The sequence below is a fragment of the Quercus robur genome, chromosome 5, assembly GCF_932294415.1.
Source record: "Quercus robur chromosome 5, dhQueRobu3.1, whole genome shotgun sequence".
Classification (NCBI taxonomy): Eukaryota; Viridiplantae; Streptophyta; class Magnoliopsida; order Fagales; family Fagaceae; genus Quercus; species Quercus robur.
The window spans coordinates 20,798,433-20,819,556 of NC_065538.1; the positions used below are offsets into that span (position 1 = coordinate 20,798,433).

The following is a 21,124-nucleotide window of genomic DNA, read 5'->3' on the forward strand; positions in this document are numbered from 1 at the left end:
TTGATAGGTAAAAGTTACCCTTTAATTGTGAGAAGTTTCTGGCACTATTTTCTATTTATTGCTATTAGTACTTGGAAAATGTAAATTTCGAAATTTTACATAGCCCTCTATTTGCTATGATATGTTGTAGTTGAGCTGTATGTCTTGTAATTTAGGAAACTAAATGAACAATGGACAATTGTTTGGTATATTATCTTGTAAAAGGCTTTCATCTCAACCAAATAGAGGGCTAGGCAGTAGATTTGCTTGTGTGTGCCTCTTTGGTTAGGTTCTTTTTTATTATGTGGATGCTTGTGATTTGTATTATAATTATGGTGATGTTGTGTTCAGTCTTCATACTTTATTATGCGCAAATATTTCTCTTGGTTGGTGGTACAACTGGTACCATTAACATACTCTGTAACATGTCCCATTTGGTTAAGCTCCTAACTCTTCTTCATTAATTTTCACAGGTATAATTTTTTCTTTCTTATTGTTTCTAGTAGTTGTATCATTTTCAAGATTGAAGGACTTATAAATTTAAGTTTTCTTTTGCAGGCTAAATACACATTATTTGCAATAACTTTGGATTTCTTTTTCTGAAAGTTGTAAGTTTAGCTTAAGCAAAATAAGTAAATTTTAGTTAAAAACTTATAAAATTTTATATTTGTGATATTGGAAATTGGATTGTGGTGGTATGTTGTGTTGGAGCAAGCGGGTGGCTTGCATGGTGTTATAAGGTGGTTTAAATACATATTGGGAGTGTTTTACATTCTTTTGAATTATGATTGGGTATTGTTGATTAGATGTAATGAATAGTAGAATTTAATACTTGTAAGCATCATAGTTGTGATGTTTGTATTTGGTTTTCTTGTGGATTATTGGTTTGAATGAGTATTGTTGATTAGATGTAATGAATAGTATTTTATTTGATTTAAATACCTATAAAATTTTATATTTGTGATATTGGAAATTGGATTTGTGGTGATATGTTTTGTTGGAGCGAGCAAGTGGCTTGCATGGTGTTATAAGATGGTTTAAATACATATTGGGAGTGTTTTACATTCTTTTGAATTATGATTGGGTATTGTTGATTAGATGTGATGAATAGTAGATTTCAATACTTGTAAGCATTATAGTTGTGATGTTTGTGTTTGGTTTTCTTGTGGATTGTTGGTTTGAATGAATATTGTTGATTAGATGTGATGAATAGTATTTTATTTTATTTGAATATTTGTAAAACTCTATATTTGTGATGTTGGAAATTGAATTTGTGGTGGTATGTTGTGTTGGAGCAAGCGGATGGCTTGCATGGTGTTATAAGGTGGTTTAAATACATATTGGGAGTGTTTTACATTCTTTTGAATTATGATTGGGTATTGTTGATTAGATGTGATGAATAGTAGATTTCAATATTTGTAAGCATTATAGTTGTGATGTTTGTGTTTGGTTTTCTTGTGGATTGTTGGTTTGAATGAATATTGTTAATTAGATGTGATGAATAGTATTTTATTTGATTTAAATATTTGTAAAACTCTATATTTGTGATGTTGGAAATTGGATTTGTGGTGGTATGTTGTGTTGGAGCAAGTGGGTGGCTTGCATGGTGTTATAAGGTGGTTTAAATACATATTGTGAGTGTTTTACATTCTTTTGAATTATGATTGGGTATTGTTGATTAGATGTGATGAATAGTAGATTTCAATACTTGTAAGTATTATAGTTATGATGTTTATGTTTGGTTTTCTTGTGGATTGTTGGTTTGAATGAGTATTGTTGATTAGATGTGATGAATAGTATTTTATTTGATTTAAATACTTGTAAAATTCTATATTTGTGATGTTGGAAATTGGATTTGTGGTGGTATGTTGTGTTGGAACAAGCGGGTAGCTTGCATGGTGTTATAAGGTGGTTTAAATACATATTGGGAGTGTTTTACATTCTTTTGAATTATGATTGGGTATTGTTGATTAGATGTGATGAATAGTAGATTTCAATACTTGTAAGCATTATAGTTATGATGTTTATGTTTGGTTTTCTTGTGGATTGTTGGTTTGAATAAGTATTGTTGATTAGATGTGATGAATATTATTTTATTTGATTTAAATACTTGTAAAATTCTATATTTGTGATGTTGGAAATTGGATTTGTGGTGGTATGTTGTGTTGGAACAAGCGGGTAGCTTGCATGGTGTTATAAGGTGGTTTAAATACATATTGGGAGTGTTTTACATTCTTTTGAATCATGATTGGGTATTGTTGATTAGATGTAATGAATAGTAGATTTCAATACTTATAAGCATTATAGCTGTGATGTTTGTGTTTGGTTTTCTTGTGAATTGTTAGTTTGTTATTCTTATTTTACCTAAGTAGCTTATAGACTTAGATGTTAGAATACATTATGCATGAGTTGTCCTTATTTTGCTAAAATAGCATTCATCTTGCAATTGTAGTCAAACATGGATAAAAGTTGGATGACAATGGGTAAGACACCTGATGGCAGATTAAGTCGTCCATATATTGAAGGGGTCAATGCATTTATTAATTTTGCAAAGGCAGTTGTGGACTTGAGTGGTAATATTCTGTGTCCGTGTATTCACTGTGTGAATTGCTATCGACAATCTCTTCATACTGTGCGTATCCATTTGCTTCATCGTGGGATTATGCAATCTTACATTAATTGGCATAATCATTGAGAATCTCGTGTATTGAACGAGAACATTCATGATAATGAAATGTCGGATGGTGATCATATGGATGGTATCGATGCCTTGGTAGGTGACCGAATTAGAGGGGAACCGAGAAATGTAATCGAAGATGAGGAGGTGCATCATTTTGACAAACTTGAGGAAGATGCAAAGCGTGAGTTGTATCCGAGTTGCACTGATTATAGTATCTTGAAGTTTGTTATTGAGATGTTGAATGTAAAGGTAATGACCAACTTGAGTAATAAGAAACTTGATATGATACTAGAATTGTTGACAAAGGTTTTACCGAAAGGTAACTTGGTTCCAAGGTCAACTTATGAAGCAAAGAAGATATTACGTAACTTGGGCATGTCATACGAGCATATAGATGCATGCAAAAATGATTGTGCACTATTTTGGAAGAAAAATGAAAACCTTGATAAATGTCCGGTGTGTGAGGCGCCTAGGTACAAGGATACACGTGCCCAAGGTAAAAAGATTTCTCATAAGATATTGCGTTACTTCCCGTTGACACCGAGACTGAGGAGATTATACATGTCAAGTCAAAGAGCTAAGGACATGAGATGGTATATAGACAAACGTGTGGATGATGGGATAATGAGGCATCCAGCTGATAGTGAGGAGTGGAAGGAGTTTCATTTGCAATATCCTGATTTTGCCCTCGAACCTCGCAATGTAAGGTTGGGGTTAGCTACAGATGGATTTAACTCTTTTGGGAATATGAACAACAACTATAGTATGTGACCTGTCATACTTATCCCCTATAACCTACCGCCTTGGCTGGTTATGAAAGAGCCATATTTTATGTTGTCTTTGCTTATTCCTGGTCCTCATCAACCGGGAAATGAAATTGATATTTACTTGAAACCATTGGTTGATGAGTTGAAGGAGTTGTGGGAAGAAGGTGTAGAAACTTATGATGCTTATAGTAAAGAGCATTTCCAGATGCGTGCAATTTTGTTGTGGACAATACATGATTATCCTGGATTTGGTAACGTGTCCGGGTGGAGGACAAAGGGTTATCATTCTTGTTACACTTGCAATGATGAACCATATTCAGAAGGTTTGGAAAGTAAAATTGGATTCATTAACCATCGAGCTTATTTGTCTATGAAACATCGTTGGAGACATAGTCGGTTGCATAATGGTTTACCAGAGAAACGGAAGAGATCTTTAGAGTTACAAGTGGGAAAGATACAAGAGCAGCTAGATAGAATGACAAATATAATTTTAGGAAAGCATCCAAGTAACAAGAAGAGACAACTCATTGGGGAGCCAAATTGGTCAAAGGTAAGTATTTTGTATAAGCTTCCATATTGGAAAAATAAGAAGCTTAAGCACAACATTGATGTTATGCATGTGGAGAAGAACATTAGTGAGAATACTTATGGTACTTTGTTGGGCATTGAGAGGAAAAACAAGGACACTGACAAGGCACGGATAGACTTGCAAAATATGAACTTCAAGCACACGTTGCATTTGAAACAATGTCCTGATGGATCATATGACAAGCCTCGGGCTTTCTTTTCATTAAGCCCCAATGAAAGGGATGGTTTTTATGACTTTTTGAAATCAGTCAAGTATCCAGATGGCTATGCAGCCAACATATCAAGGTCAATGAATGCAAAAAATGGTAGATTATCTAGTTTGAAAAGCCACGACTGTCATGTGCTACTACAACGAATTCTTCCAATTGGGTTGCAAGGGTTTGAAGATAAGGACATTAGTATTGTATTGTTTGAGTTGGGCAACTTCTTCCAAGACTTATGCTCAAGAACCCTAAAACGGAGTGAATTAGAGAAACTAGAAGAACGTATAGTTCTTATACTATGCAAGCTTGAGAGGTTCTTTCCTCCAGCATTCTTTGATGTTATGGTCCACCTTGCTATTCATTTGCCTCGAGAAGCAATTCTAGGAGGCCCGGTACAATATCGGTGGATGTATCCAATTGAAAGGTAATTAGATCATTTGATGCATTCAACAATTGTATCTTTCCCATGTGGTATAAAATCACATATTGTGTGTATTTTTTCCTCGTAGATACCTTGAAAAATTGAAAAGATACATTTCCAACCAAGCTCGACCAAAAGGTTCGATTGCAGAGGCTTACATTCTTAAAGAATGTATTAACAACTGGTCTTTGTATATTGATGGGATCGAAACTGTACATAACCGAAGAGAAAGAAATGAAGATTTTGGTGAATCTAGAGAAGGATTGATAATTTTTTCACAGACTGCCCGACCTACAAGTGGTAGGCAGAATGATGGCGACTTGTCTCGTGCATTGCTTGACACTGGTCATTGGTACTTGTTGTACAATAGTCCTGAGCTAGAGCCTTATTTAAAGTATGTGATTTCATATGCATATATTGTTTAATCAAATTTTGAATATTATCTACAATACTTAGCTGAAAGTAAATCACTTTATTTTTAACAGCGAACATAAAAGTACATTGCATAATCCTACTGGAGAAGCCATAACTCAAATCCAACGACAAGAGTTTCCCAATTGGTTCAGAGAACATGTAAGATATTTGAAATTTAATCACACACTAATAAATTTATGAGATTAAATTTATCCGTCATTGCTTATTACTAATTAATATCACTTGTATGTCATTATAGATGAATAGATTGAAAGTTAACGAGTCATCAGAAGCTATTAAACAGTTATGGTTATTAGCAAATGGTCCTAAACCGCATGTGAAGGAGTACACAGTTTGTATGGTCAATGGTGTAAAGTTCCATACAAAGGACCTAGACAATCGTCGTGTAACCCAAAACAGTGGTGTATGTACCGAAGGGGACCATGAGGGAGAAACGCACAACTTCTATGGTCATGTGTGCAAAATTTGGGAATTAGAGTATATGTTTCGCCATAAAGTTGTTTTGTTCCAGTGTGAATGGTACAATACTGGTACCAATGGTCGAAGGAGAACGATAAGAACCGATGCACACTGCACAAGCATTGATGTTACAAGTCGGTGGTATCAAAATGACCTCTTTATACTTCCTAGTCAAGCGAAACAAATTTTCTACCTTCAAAATACCAAATTGTGTGACCCTTGGAAAATTGTGCAATGCATCCAACATAAGGGAGTGTTTGATGTCCCGGAAGTCGGGGGTGGAGAATCCAATGATAATACAGAAGATAGTGACGCATTCCAACAAGAAGCAATTGTTGATGTTGTCACTATCAATGTTGATGACAATATTATTGAGTATTGTATGGGTGATGTTGAAACTGAGGTTGTTCTTGAAGGTGGAACTTCAAGAGACGCTAATCAAAATGAAGAGCATGACATACCTGATGTTGATCTTGATATAGATTATGATATGTAAAGTTCATAACAATTGTCTTAAATGTTGTTTGCTTGTCTTAAAGTTTTATGCTTATCTAAGTAGTAATTGTTATTGAGATGTTTTGTGCTTATCTTGAACTTGATATGGATATTGATGTGGTTATTTGTTGTGTTGAGTTAGTAGCAATTGTGTTCAAATTTAGCACTTGTGAATTGCTTGATATGGAGAATGGTGTGAACTATGATATGTAAAGTTAGTAGTAATTGTTATTGAGATGTTTTGTACTTATCTTGAACTTGATATGGATATTGATGTGGTCATTTGTTGTGTTGAGTTAGTAGCAATTGTGTTCAAATTTTGCATTTTTGAATTGCTTGGTATGGATAATGGTATGGATTATGACGTTAAGTTAGTAGCAATTGTACTTATCTTTCATGTCAATACATAGTTTCAAAAAATGCCTAAAAAGGCCAAATACACTCATAATATACCGAGTTATGAGATGGCAAGATTGGATAGAATGAGGCAAAACCAAGAGAGAATTGATGCTTTGGGATTGAAGCACATCTCAACTTCTCTAAAGGATTCTGCTCAGTCCAATTGTGCAAAAAGGAAAAGAAGTATAACTAGTGTTGTGGTAGATGATGATTATGTACCACCTATTGGTGACGATGACAATGATGATGAGTCATCTAATTCTTTAATCCATAAGGTACAATAGATGTTTCATAAGGTACAATAGATGTTTCATAAGGTACAATAGATAATAACTTTGTTGTTCCATTATTTGTAATGACTTTGTTGTTAAATTATATATATGTTTGTTAGTTACAGATGGCACCAGGACGACTTACACGCTCACGAGGTGAGGCATCTATCCCGGTGGTCCAATCTACGGTTCAATCTACGTAAACATCTCCTGAAGTAAATCCTCTCGTCCAAAGTTCTTCTAGTGCGGAGGCTACCGACGCATTAACTAACACGACTGGTAATTACATAAAACATACTTAATTACAACTACACCCTATCTTTACTATTGATATTATACTTAATGTACATGGAATGTATAATTTTTTAACATTGATAATGTTTAAATAGGATCTACTAGCAGAAATACCCGTGGAACAACACGTGGTATAGAAATACAAAATGTGGAAGATTATTGAGTTGCAGCTCTAACAAGTTGTATCAGACTTATAAAAAACTCGTACAATCTCATGGTGCTAACTATGCAAAAAGCCACCCGCCAAAGAATGCCACACTTAAGCAGTGGACTGAACTCATTGAAGGGAGATGGACCAATAAGGACTGGCTGGTAAATTATTTATCCAATATTTACTATATTATGTTGTCAAATGATTAGATTAATACTTAGATGAAGTAAATGTATACTGTTTTATTCATGAACTAATAAATATCTTGAATGTTCTTTATTAGGAAAAATCAAGAATTAACTCTGAAAATAGAGCAAAACTTCAGGCAAACATAGATGCGGGTCAAAGGCACTTGCTGTTAGGGTTGATGAGGAGGTGTGTGTTTTTTCATTTTCTTAAACCTTAGTGTATTACATGTTGTGATTAATTAACTATAAATAACTAACACTTGAATGTTAATTAATTAGACAAATAATAATGGCGGTCAAGTTCCTGAATTGGCAAAAATTTACAAAGATGTTCATTTCAATCCAAATACAAATAGGTGGATACAGCCTGAGGATGAAGCGAAATATGTATGTGTATCATTCCATCCCTATTATTCTATCTTTATCATGTTTGTAAAGTTATAACATATGTATTATTAATGTTGTGATTGCTTGTTTTTTTCTCTTTCAAATGGTAGGAAACTATTCTCAAAGTGCAAGAGGATCATTGTCAAGATCCTAATGCAACTCCCCTTACACAAGAGGAGATCTCAAACTTGGTTTTTAAGAAGAAATCCGATATTGTAAAAGGACTTGGCATGAGACCTTCCTCTTCTCTAGTAACCACTGCCTCATCTAGTTCGGTGGAGTATATTCATCGGTTAGAAAGTGAGATAATTGAGCTCAAAGAGGCAAGAGCTAGGGATGAAGAGGAGCGAGCTAAGGAGCAAGAGGTGCGAGCTAAGCAAGATGAGGTCCAAAAGAATATTCTTAATTTTTTGAAGAGTAAGGGTTATGATGACACTTTTACCTATGGAGGTGGTTCATCTTCAAGCTAAATCACTTATTGGTTAGTACTTTATCTTTAAGTTAAAACACTTCATTTTTTATGTATCATTTGAAACTAATATTTGTCACGTGATAGGTTATTCAATCTTTAGTAGAATTATATTTGACTAAAGATTTATATTTAACTAAAGATTTATATTTGTGCAGATATCTTATTGGTGGCTTTAGGGGATTTCCTTTAGGCATTATTTGAAGATATATGAGGACATCTTCCGTTGGTTTTAATTATATTATGCAACATTTTTTTTATTGTTATAAAACATCTTAAGTTATTGTATGTGTTGCAAACAATTATTGTATGTGTTGCAAACAATTATTGTATGGAAGAAGTTTAAATTGGATACTTATTTTAATTTTAACTTGTGGAATGTATGGATTAATTTTTTATAAATGTGTTATTGGAATAAATGTGTTAAACAAATGTGAGGTTTTAATAATGTAATGACAGGTTACAGGTTAATATCAATTCCATGAAAATAATAAAAACAAAAATTAGTTTTAGTGACGAATTTTTCGTCACAAATATAGCAACAAAAAAATTTTTTAGTGACGAAATATTTCGTCACTAAATGTAGGGGAATCTTGTAAGAAATGGTTTTAGTGACGAAAATTTTTGTCGCTATGTGTATGAATTTTCCTAAAAATAGTTTTAGTGACGAATATTTTCGTCACTATATGTACCCAAAAAAAGTTTTAGTGACGAATATTTTCGTCACTAAATATGATTTAATAAACTGAAATGGTTTTAGTGACGAAATATTTTCATCGCTAAAAGTTTTTTTTTAAAAAAAACAAATTGGACTTTTAGTGACGAAATTTTTCGTCGCCAGGACTTTTAGCGACGGGACTACAGCGACGAAACGAATTTCGTCACTAAAAGTCCAATTTCGTCACTAAAGGTTCTTAGTGACAAAAAACAGGACTTTTAGTGACGAATTTTTTCGTCACTAAAAATACATTTTCTTGTAGTGAAAGCTCATTCATGTTTGTTTGTTTATCCTTAGTTTTAGGCTTGTTTAGTAAACAAGCTGAGCCCAAGCAAAACTATTGTTCATGAACAAGCTCGCGAGCTATAAGGCTCGATATAAAACAAGTTAAGTATAAACTCATTTATGGACTTGATATGTGTTTTCTAACTCATTACACATATCTTAATAATAAAATGTCTCATATTGGACCACTACCCTTTACCTTAATTTTTCACTTCCCTCTAAATTGATCAAGCACCACTTTAGACTTAGTTACCTTTTTCGAAAAAATTATAAGTGAGCCACATATGGTCCTTCCTTATCCATTATCTAATGTAAAGTTATAAAACATGTTAATCATTTCTCATTCACAATAGTTATAAACAAGTCTTTTTCTAGTTCTTTATCATCTAATGTGGATGTAAAAATTATATTTTAAACAATTGATGAAGCTATAGACAATAAAGGATGAATGGATGAATTTAATTTTGTCAAGTTGCAATATGAACAACGGCTAATCATAGGTCGGACTAGAAGCATGATAAAATGAGTATGACACTTTCTTATTTTTCTTTACTTGATTTTGGGAGATTTAAGCATATAAGATAATTTTGTTGGATCTCAAGTCTGAGTTTGATATTAAGATCGAGCTTGGCTTGACTAATGAATCAAGTCAAGCCAAGTCAAGCTCAAACTTTTTGGCTTTTCCTCAAGCTCAAGCTCAAACAATATTTTAGGCTTGTCTCAAGCTCAAGCCATGCTTGAGCTTTTTAATTTTATCGATGAGCCAAGCTTGAACATGCACTACTCGGCAAAGCTCAACTCATTTACAGCCCTACTTAAGTCTTTCCAGTTTCCACTATAAACATAGGCTATTAGGTTAAATCACATTAAGTTTTACATACTTCTGCTTCCTCTTTCTCTTTATATAAATTCTAATAAAATACCTTCTTTTTTTTGAAAAAAAAAAAAAAAACATGGATATAAATTTCTAAACATGATGATGGGTTTTACAGTTCATAGACAGAAATATCAAGAGGCTTATCTATAATTTTTGATTTTATTGATTAGACAAAGAGAACCAAAATTGTTTCAGCATTAGAAATTGGTAGAATTACCTGACTCATTTTTGGCCTATTCGAGGCTGAATTACACACGCAAGCAGCAGCACAGGCAACCATTCGACGCATTTCACTAGGATTGTATTCATTCTGCAACCTTGGATCAATAAGAGCACGAAAGTTGCCATTTTCCAAAGCTTGTTTGACCAAAGGCTTCGCCTAAAATTGCATTACAGCAAATGTTATTTTTCCCATGTCGCTAAAGCCTTGCTATTAAGAATTCTCCAACCTTTAATAGGGTAAGAAAAATATAGAAGTTATGACAGCCTAAACTAGATAAGGATACCCGTAGAATTTCCTTGTGTTTAAATTTAGAACACTTTATTAAAAATGAAAATTCTGAGTTTACAACAAAGAACAAATAACGTGTAAATAACATCTCAGACATAATTCGTTGGTGGGCATCCATAAGGGTTGGCTGCATCCAAAAATAATGGGATTTAACCTGAGTGCCCTGCCTGAGGGTTGATGTAACCTAGTTAACTCCTATTTTTGTTTACAAAAAAAAAAAAAAAAAATCTCCAACGCATATATGAAAGGATATATATCAACTATCATATATATATATATATATATATATTAAACATTTCCACACAACAATTTACTATACAACTATTTGTAGTTGGTAACCTATATTCTTTCCAAGATCAGTTCTTTGAAGAGCCATATTTGCTGTTAAATTATGGGCCAATAATTTTCTGATCACAAAGAGGCTTACAAGATCCACGATACAAATGCACACATGCACGCATACATATTACATACAAACAACCCAATATTTGTTGTTTAATTATGAGCCAATGAATTTTTTTCACAAAGAGATATACAAGTGGGGAGTGAGGGAAGCCTCAAACAGGCAAGCAAGAAAAATGCACTCATGCATGCATGAAAGAATAATAACCCCCATCCACCATCAAAGATTTATGAATTCCAAATAAAATGATTTAAAATTTTAAAAATATTATAAATTTTACTACAAAAGCTTTACATGCAAATTGACATCGTAATAAATATTATGTGCTAAATCAACAATATAATAAATAAATTTCTTCAATATTTTTTAGTATTATCTTAAAAGTTTATATATATATATATATATATAATTATTGTAACAACGAATTCCCCCGCCACCCCCCACCCAAAAAAAAAAAAAAAGCAGAGTACGTTCTATGATGATATAATGTCATCCGCAAATATATATATGGAACTATATATTAAGGCCTATTGCTTAAAATTGGTATACACACCCACTGATACAAGAGTTCAGTATCACGCTTAGGTACTCGTCCAGTAATCAATTCCAAAAGTACAACCCCAAAGGAGAAGATATCTGCTTTATCAGTGAGCTTTTCACTTCTAAGATACGCTGGATCCAGGTAACTGCATTTGAATACAAAATTATTACAAAGACGTATAATAACAACTAATACAAAAGTTTAAAAGGAAACGCAGTAGCCAAGCCGTCATTGCATTTTAGCATTTGTTATACTGCTTCAAAACTAGACTTTAATTGGGGCCACACCTCAGCTTTATCTAAAGAACGCAGAGAAATAATGGACTTACCGCCAAGTTCCCTTTACGGCAGTGGAGACATAACTTTTAGTATCTGATGAAAACTTAGCGAGCCCAAAATCTGCAACCTGAACAAAAGATCCAAGTATATTTTTGATTTATGGTATAATAGAATGTTGCGTAGCAGGGCATGGCTTGAATTGCCACAAGCCGCTAAGTCAATTAGAGCATCTCCAACATGCAAAAAATAAAAACTAGCTCCAACAACCTCTCCAAAATGCAAAAAATAAAAATAAAAATAAAAATAAAATAAAATAATTAGAGTAGTTGCAGTCACTCTCTTTGTGTGGAGAGCCTTGTCGTTTCTTTAAACAAATTTAATGGAATAAATATTGAAACACCTATTTTTTTTATTCAGTTTTTTTTTTCTTCACTCTCTCTGTATCACTGGCTGAGCTCTTCGCTCTCTCCCTCTCTCTTCGTCATTGTATGTCGAGGCTATAGGCTGAGAACATGGACAATCTTGGCAAAGTAGTGGAGGTAGACGACGAGGGGGTGTTGTGAGCTGCAGCCGTGAGTGAGTTAATGAACATGAGCGCCCAATTGAACCTATCGATGCAGGCTAAGAGCCAAAAGAAAGGCATGGCAGCTGGAGGTGGCTTGATCTCTTCTCTCTCTACCGAACTCAAAGCTACTAAACCATCTCTCTCCTCTTTGTCAGACCCGAAACCACCCAGTACCATCTTTCTTTTCTCTCTCTCTAGCTTAAGATTTGGGTTTCCTTAAAACTAAATTTTTGGGTATTGTTGGATGATAAAATTTAAGCAAAAGAAATTGGATCCTGTTGGTTGGTAAAAATCTGAGCAAAAGAGATTTGAATGTTGTAGATGGATAAAAATGGAGAAGAGTTTTGGGTATTTGTTGGTTGATAAATGTATCCAATTTTGGAAAAATAATAATAAAATATAATGAAAAAATAATATTTAAATGATGATAGAAAATGATAGAAAGTCTGTTAGAAAGTATATATAAAAAAAAAACTAGGCAAAATGCAAAAATAACTTTTCACTCTCCAAATAGTGTAAATATTTGAAAAAACTGCTTGACTAAGTATTACACACGTGGGCGAGTTGATGTGACTGAATTCTACTCCTCAAGCAAAGCTATCCCTTAATTAGACATGTGCTAAATGTTTTAAGAATGTGAATAATTGTCGAAAGAAGTTTGTTAGACATGTTAAATAAATGTTGTGGTAGTTGTTACTTCTTATTTATTTTTTATAATTATAAATTTACGTTGTAATGTTCATGTCAAGTGTACAAAATTGTACATATTTCTATGAATAGTATTTAATATTGTATACTATTCATGCAAATATGTACAATCTTGTACACATTTATTTAATCTACAATGTAAAGTGTAAATAAACAATAAATGTAAAAAAAAAAAAAAAAAAAAAAAAAAACAAAAAACAACAACAACAACAACAATTAATTTACATTGTAATAGCATATTTACCCAAAAATAATTTCCTGATTTTTTTTTTTAAAGTAATGCTAGAAGCACAAACTATTTACAAAAATTTTATATGACTAAATATAGCTAAGATATTAGAACTAATATTTAATTACAAGTTTTAAAAATAAATAAATAAAAATAAAAAATTTGAATAGTACATCATCTCCTTACATCAATGGGTGTGAGTGTTGCTTGGCAGGCAATGGGTAAGTCACCCGAGATTCAGAAAGAGAGGGAGTAACTTAGCTTATTGTTGTTAATAAGAATCAGTTTTTAAGATTCTTATTGAGGTTGAGAATTCTCTTCTTCTTTACCGCCACTTGCTCTCTCTTTCTTGTAGCTTTTCAATTTCCCACACATCAATGGCAACTTGTTTCGCTCATTTTGAGCTAAAACTATTCTCTACGGATCTAAATCTATATATTTGAAAGTTTGATCACAAATATAGATGGAGTAACGAGTCAAAAATACACATATCTCACACAAGTATACGTAGTATACGTATTTGAAACTTCATAAAGAATCATGTCAATTCTCTTATGAAACCCTACCTTCACGACAAACTTATCATCAAGAAGAATATTTGCTGCCTTTATGTCACGATGTATGATTTGAGGATGACCTAATTAAAGACAAATTTAGCTCAGAATAAAGTAAACATATAACCGAGAAATAATATTAAAGTTTTTAATGTAAAGATACATAGTACATAAAGGAAACTCACAATCTTCATGCAGATATGCCAAGCCATTCGCAGAGCCTAGAGCAATTTTCATTCTAGTTGGCCAATCTATAATTGGTTTCTCCTTTCCTTCAATTAGTGATAGAATTATGATTTCATCTTTGGGAGCCAAATCATTATAAGTCCAACATTCTTTTAAGTAAAAAATTAGTGTTGTCAAAAAATTAAAAATTACAACCTCAAACACTTAAACAAAATGGGCAACAAGTCTATTCACTGTAATTAGTCCAGGGTTTAGCCTATTATAAATACTTATAGGTTTCCTGTAGATCAGTTGTTATACTTGTACAATACACATGTACTAAGGCAAACCATTATACATTTTTAACAGTTTAATATGTAGTTTTTCAAACTTTCACACGGATTGTATTGTGCAATTAGTTCTTCAATTTGATATGTTGATAACAGTCTTTTGTCTTGATATCTTAATGAAATGGAAATTATAGATTTGCATTATACTCGCAAGGTAAATCTTACATTATAGATTAAGCAAGCGTGTACAACTAAGAATTTTTCTCAATGAAATGTTATCATGTTCCCAGTCAAAAGAGAAAAAGGCATGAACTATAAACAACTATCTCAACAAAGGAAAAGAAAATTCCAAATTATTTAGATGAAACAATAAAATTTAATCACTGAAGGACTTACCATGTAGATGCAAATGCAAGGTACAATTCGGGACAAACTCATAAACAAGTATTTTACGTTCCTCAGAACTGCAGTATACACCCAGTGACACAAGGTTTTTGTGATGGACATGACTAATGATCTCAACGTCTGCCATAAATTCTTTCTCCCCCTGTTTACTGTCTAATCTCAGCTGCTTGATTGCAACCTTTTTTCCCTTCTGGAAGGACTCCTTTATGGACAGAACCATAGCCACCTTCACCAAGGAAGTGGATTTAGGAGAAACAATCAGTTGCTTTGGCTAGTTCTTCGTATGAAAGTGTATATAGGGAACCAGAATTACTAAAAGGTCCACCGGATATTGCCGATTGAAGAATATGTTGCCACTCGTCATCTGGAGAAACCATGATTAAAAAAAAAAAAGTTGGCATGGGTCACTGGAAAATTAATTAAAAGATTGGCATCATCTAGAAAATTGAATAATTATATAATGTGTTCCATGAGTTCGGTGGTAGTGGCACAACCAAAACATAATGACGAAGAAGCGGCTGTTTCATAAGAATACATATGCTATATGAGCCAAGTATTAAAATTAAATTAAAGATTTACATCAGATATTTGAAAGATTAGAAAGATAAGGATCAGATATTTCAAGCGATGAAGATCAAGTTAAAAAGTTTCTAATTGATATAGAACATGCAATAAGGTTTTTTTTTTTTTTTTTTTTTTTGGTTTAGTGTCATACTTTTCCCTTTAAAAAAAAAAAAAAAATGGATAAGTTTGTTTTGAAAACATGGATTAGTAGGAGAGTATTTTATTTTGTAAACATTTTAAATGGAATTAGAAATATATTTTTACCGGGTTGTTTTTAAGTTTTTTTTCCTATTAAATCTAAAATTTATAAGTATTTTTAAACCACATAAAAGTTCAGTCCAAAGAGAAAAATCCTCTCATATATAGTATAGATAAACATTCATTTTCATTTTTATCATTGCTATTATATTTATAGTCTTTCATGGTATGATTTTAATATAATTAGTCTTCTCTAAAAGGAAAATACATAATTTTTTTGGAAAATTTTAAATTACTTTTTTTTATTTATTAATATTTTTAAATCCAAAAGATCTCACACATACATGTACACACAAATATTATTTTCTCATATATTTGAAAATTCATTAATTCAATTTTATATAATTCAAGAAAACCATTTTATTTCTTGAAGTTAGGCGTAATTATCCTTTAATTATATTAATCATAATTAATTTTGTTTTAACTTTTAAATCAAGCTTTTTTTTTCAATAAATTAAAATTTTCACAGAGATTATAAAAATAATTTTAGAAGTTATAAAATGTATACAAATCCAATAATTTATATAAATTAAATTTTATATATATCACTTTTATAAGCCTTAACATATACCAAGTAATATAAAACTCTAGCTCACCACCATAAATCAACAGGAGATAATTTAGAGTAGGTGAATAATGCTGTGGAGGTCTAGTGATCCTGGAAGATCTATGGACTTCAGCTACGGGTATACTCTGATCTACCTGTGAATTTACATTCTCTTTATCTTCTTCACCCCTTTTGATCCGCTCCATGAACTAAACCTCAAAAAATCTCTCATTAAAAATTGTAAAAATATTATTTCGAGTCAGGTCATAATCTGGATCAAGCACAACTAGGTTTTACAAAGCCCAACACACAGCAACCCAGCAAAAGAAACACAACATCCCAACGGACACAAAAATCCAACAAAAGAAGAATAAAAGAAGAGGAAGAGAAATACCCAACCACCACCACCAATGCAACCCATGTCAACAATTGATAATCCACCACAAAATTGACCCAAAATCAATAGAAAATCAAACCAAACCATCAGAAATTAACCCAACTTAAAATCAAGCCAAACCCACCGGATCTGCCGCTGTTGCTACCACCGGATCTACATTGATGTTGCTGCCACAGATCTACCCTGCTGCTACCCAAATTTGCTGAGTTTATATGAGAGAGGAGGGGAGTTTAGAGTGCACTAGACGTGTTGGTTTGAGACATGAGAGAGGAAGAGAGTTAAGGGGTCTTAGAGGCAGAGAAGAATTGAGAAAGAGAGGGAGAGACACGGTTGAGATGAGGTTAAGATGAAAAAGATATTTGAAAAGATAGATATTAATAAAATAATAAAAAAATATATTATTTAAATAAAATATATTGTAAAATAGATGAACTGATGCGGGTTCTTTGGAAAAGTGGTAATATAAAATAGAAAAAGTAGGTTCTTAGTCTAAAATAGACAGAAAAATTTGGCCAAATTGATGCAATTGCTCTCAAAGCATCTGTTACAAGAGGTTATTTATGTATATTCCATTATGCATTTTATTTTATGAAGGTAAAAAAATGATAAGTTAATTAGGGAGAAAAAGAGGGAGAGAGAGAGAGAGAGAGAGAATGATTTCATGTCTATTTTGTCAAGAATTCTTTTACGTTTTTTGTACCTTAGACACGTGTCTTGATGTTATTGGACAACGCTTAGTCTAGGCTTTTTCTAAGAAGGAAGTTGGGCCTAGCGCTCCACAAAATGGGCTCCAAAGTACCATTCTGCTGCTACCAGTTTGTGCGCAAATGTTGAGTCCAAAGTCCAAGGGAAGATGCTGAAAATTGGGCTTATCCTCTGTTTCTGCTACAGAATGAACTTTTCTCCAGTTTCTGCCGTAGGACTAACTTTTTTGTTGTGCAGTAAAACCTTCTGTTGTGAAGTAAAACTTTTTGCTGTGCAATAAAACTTTCTGCTGTGCAGTAAAACCTTCTACTGTGTAGTAAAACTTTCTACTACGCAATAAAGTTTTCTGCTGTGCAATAAAACCTTCTGCTGTGCAGTAAAGCTTTCTACACTTTTCTGCAACGTGAATGACTACTCTTGTGCTTTTGACACAGATACTTTTTGTTTAGTTGCTTACTTGGTTGCTTGCAACATGAAGCAATTTGGGCAAGTATGCCCAGCTCCACCATAGAAGTGACAAAAACACTGAGGCTTGAGTTGTTTCTTACCTCCAGATTGAGTAAGTTTCTTGGGTTTTATTTCACTAAGATCTATCTTAATCTTCCTAGTAGCTAGAACCTCTTTCTTAGGTACCCAAACATCAGGTTTAGGCATAGATATAGCAGGAACAAACTTTGTGGGGCTCACAACAGAAGATGAACCACTCTCAACAAACCCTAACCCTGTCTTATCATATGAAGATTTTTGAACATTCAATATGATATCAAGTTTAGAAGAAGAAGCTCTATCAAGTTGTTCTCTAGTAGCAAATAATTCAGATTCTAAACTTTTAACTTTTTCAATCAAAGATGTAATACCCCAAAAAAGAAAAGACTTAAAAAGGTGGGGTATTTAAGTAAATCTTTTGTGGGGTCAATTTTATAATTAATATTACTAAGGGAGTTTTAGAAAATAAGGTTGAAACCTTAGCTATATATAAGCTAATTAAGTCAACGTATAATGACAGATATTTTGAGAAATGAGACTATCCAAAATACTCAAGTAGAGAAGGATTGACTGCACACTTGAGGTAATATCTAAGGATTTTAGAGGAAGTATAAGGGAGAAGTTCTTTTATGGTGACTTAGTCGAGGTAAGTAACTTTATCCTAATTGGTTTTATTTTGCTTATACTACTATATTTTAATCACTGAAAATTATTTATACTTATTACAATTTTACTTCAATTGTATTACTAATTTAAAGTAAAGAATAAAGAATTATCACAAATATATTTGATTACTAAATATATAATTTTACATATATGTATTTGAATAAGATATATTTTTGTTTAAACTCTAAATTGATATATATGATTTTGGACAATATGACTATGTTTTGAACTCTGATACCCAGCCAATGGGGGTTATTCATTGGTATCGAAACTAGTTCAATCTGGACATCACGAGCCTATCGTGTTTCTAGATCCAACTAATGGGGAATATACATTAGCACGGAACTAGTTTCTTCTAAATCTAATGCCTAGTCACTAAGATATAGCGTAACCATAGTCATAATTGTATAAGATTGTTGAGAATGTGAATATGTTTGGATTTATGAATTATTTTAAGTTTATGAAATATCTTTAGTATATTTTTGAAAATCCATAGCATATTATAACTTTTGACATATGTGATAACTTTTTACATATGAGAAAACTTTTGATCTCATAAATCTATATTATTTTGTCAATCTATTTACTTGTTTCAACTAGTTTCGTATTTGGTTACTTATTCAATTATCAACTCACCCCCCCCCCCCCCTCTTTCCCCTTTCAGATTCTGATTAGGAAGAGTAGCATGTGTTTAGACTTCCGTTGGGATGTGCATGAGTGAAGTTTAGGAATCATTGAAATCAAATTTGGACTTTTATGTTTAAATTTATCTTTTGTTTAGACTTTTAGTCTTAAAAGATTTAGTCTATTTTTCTTTGTGATGTTGGAAGATTATCATTTGGAGATCTTTTGAGAATTGTATTATTGAAGATGTTTTTGGATTTATTGATGAAATTTCTTTGAGGATAATTTTTAGTTATTAAGAAGGTCTTTCACACTTGTAGGGTGTAAACTTTTAAAGTGTGTAGCTATTGTCACGTACCTAGCTTTTACTTGGGTTCGGGGCGTGACAAAAGACATATTCTCAATCTTAACAGTAATTATAAGTTCATTGGCATCAAACAGTTTGACCAAAAGATTTTTCTTTTCATGTTCAAGAGTTTCTATCTTTTTCAAACCTAGGTCAACATTCATGGCATCTTTTGCTGCAATCTTACAAAGTTTGTTGTATGACTCTTACAAGTTATCGTTTTCAAAGAGTTCCTCATCAGTAGGGTTCTCATCAACAGTCTCAGTTTCACCTACTACAGTTATAGCAATGAAAGCCATAAAATTTCCTACTTGATCACTTTCACACTCGTGATCAATTCCTTCATCATCACTAAGAGTAATAGTCATAGCTTTACCCTTTGACCTCAAATATGTGGGACATTCTAACCTAAGATGACCATACCCTTGACAACCAAAACACTATTGGCCTAAAGACTTGTTAGAAGATTGAACAATGTTATCTTTTTATTTTTCAGATACATTGTTTTTAGTTATTTTATTCTTCTTCACATTCTTAGGGTCAGCATTTTTTCGATTTCTTGTCCTTCTATTATTGTTTCTTAGAAAATTTCTAAATTTCTAAGCAAGATAAGCAATCTCTGTACAAGAGATCTCATCATTAAATCCACAATCATCTTAATGATCTATAGACTTTAAAACCATAGATTTGAATTTGCTAGACTTGGGTAGGTCAGACTCATAGGATTGAAGGGATTCTACAAGATGTGAAAATTCTTGTGAGTGGTAATCAATCACAACCATTCACAATTTGTGAGCCCACTATGTGTTTTTATACACCATAATTACTAAAAAAAATCAGATGTTTATGCTTGCGTGAAGATAACAATCTCCAGTAATGGTCATAATTAACGCTATAGCCCTTAGGCCCCATGCGGATAAAATAATTTGTTAAATATGGAGAACCATCTAATGAATATATCATAAATGTGACATACATGTCAGGCTCAGTCCAGATATAAATAAATATATATATATATATATATTGTAAGGACTCAATTTGTAACGATCCCAAATTCATATTGGGTTCGAACGTTAAAGGTCCAAACAATAAATTTGTAGAGCGTGGATGTCAAAGAACTAGATTAACTCCTAAAGAAAAACGATTAAACTTAACGTTTATAGATAAATTAACACTAATATAACGATCAATTTCTCCTTGAAACCAGTTAAGTTCTTTCTTTCTTAAGGTTTTCTTCTAAGTACTACTTGTTTAGAAGTCCCGATCCTTCTTTTTCTCAATGCATTCTTTCATGTTATATACTGCCCTCTTGGTGTCATCTTCACCATACACGTGTAGGTTGGGTTCGTGGGATCCCTTCATGTCCCATCCAACACCTTCTGGAACCTCCAACCAGCAACTGTAAAGCTGCTTCATCACTGTTCAAGCATCACCTCCACATTAATGCGGCCAGAGAGTTGGTTGAGAGGCAATTAATGCGGAGGCAGCTGTTGTTAAAGATATTTGTTTACCTTTTTCTTTCTTACCCTTGGTCCCATGTCCCACCTTTAGTGGTAATGTAGTTCTGAAGTGTGTTTGTAACAATATGGCATTCAGGTCGTCCTTGGACACATATTGCCGAGAAGGATTTTGACCTCGGATGAATACTGAATTCATCTCACGTGATATCTACTCTTCTTTTCATTTGGTTACCCTTATAACCTGATATGGGCCTCCTCGGACAGTTTTACGTCCTCAGATGGGCCTCAGGCTTAGTTAACATGGTTTTAATAATTATTGATTAACCGGCCCCCCCCACATATATATATATATATA

General features: G+C 32.7%; 1 pseudogene; it reads right to left on the minus strand.

The window, feature by feature from the left end:
• The window catches only part of LOC126727965 (proline-rich receptor-like protein kinase PERK1), a 33,574-nt pseudogene extending 18,481 nt beyond the window's left edge, over positions 1-15,093 (minus strand).
• Positions 15,094-21,124: the final 6,031 nt, after the last annotated feature.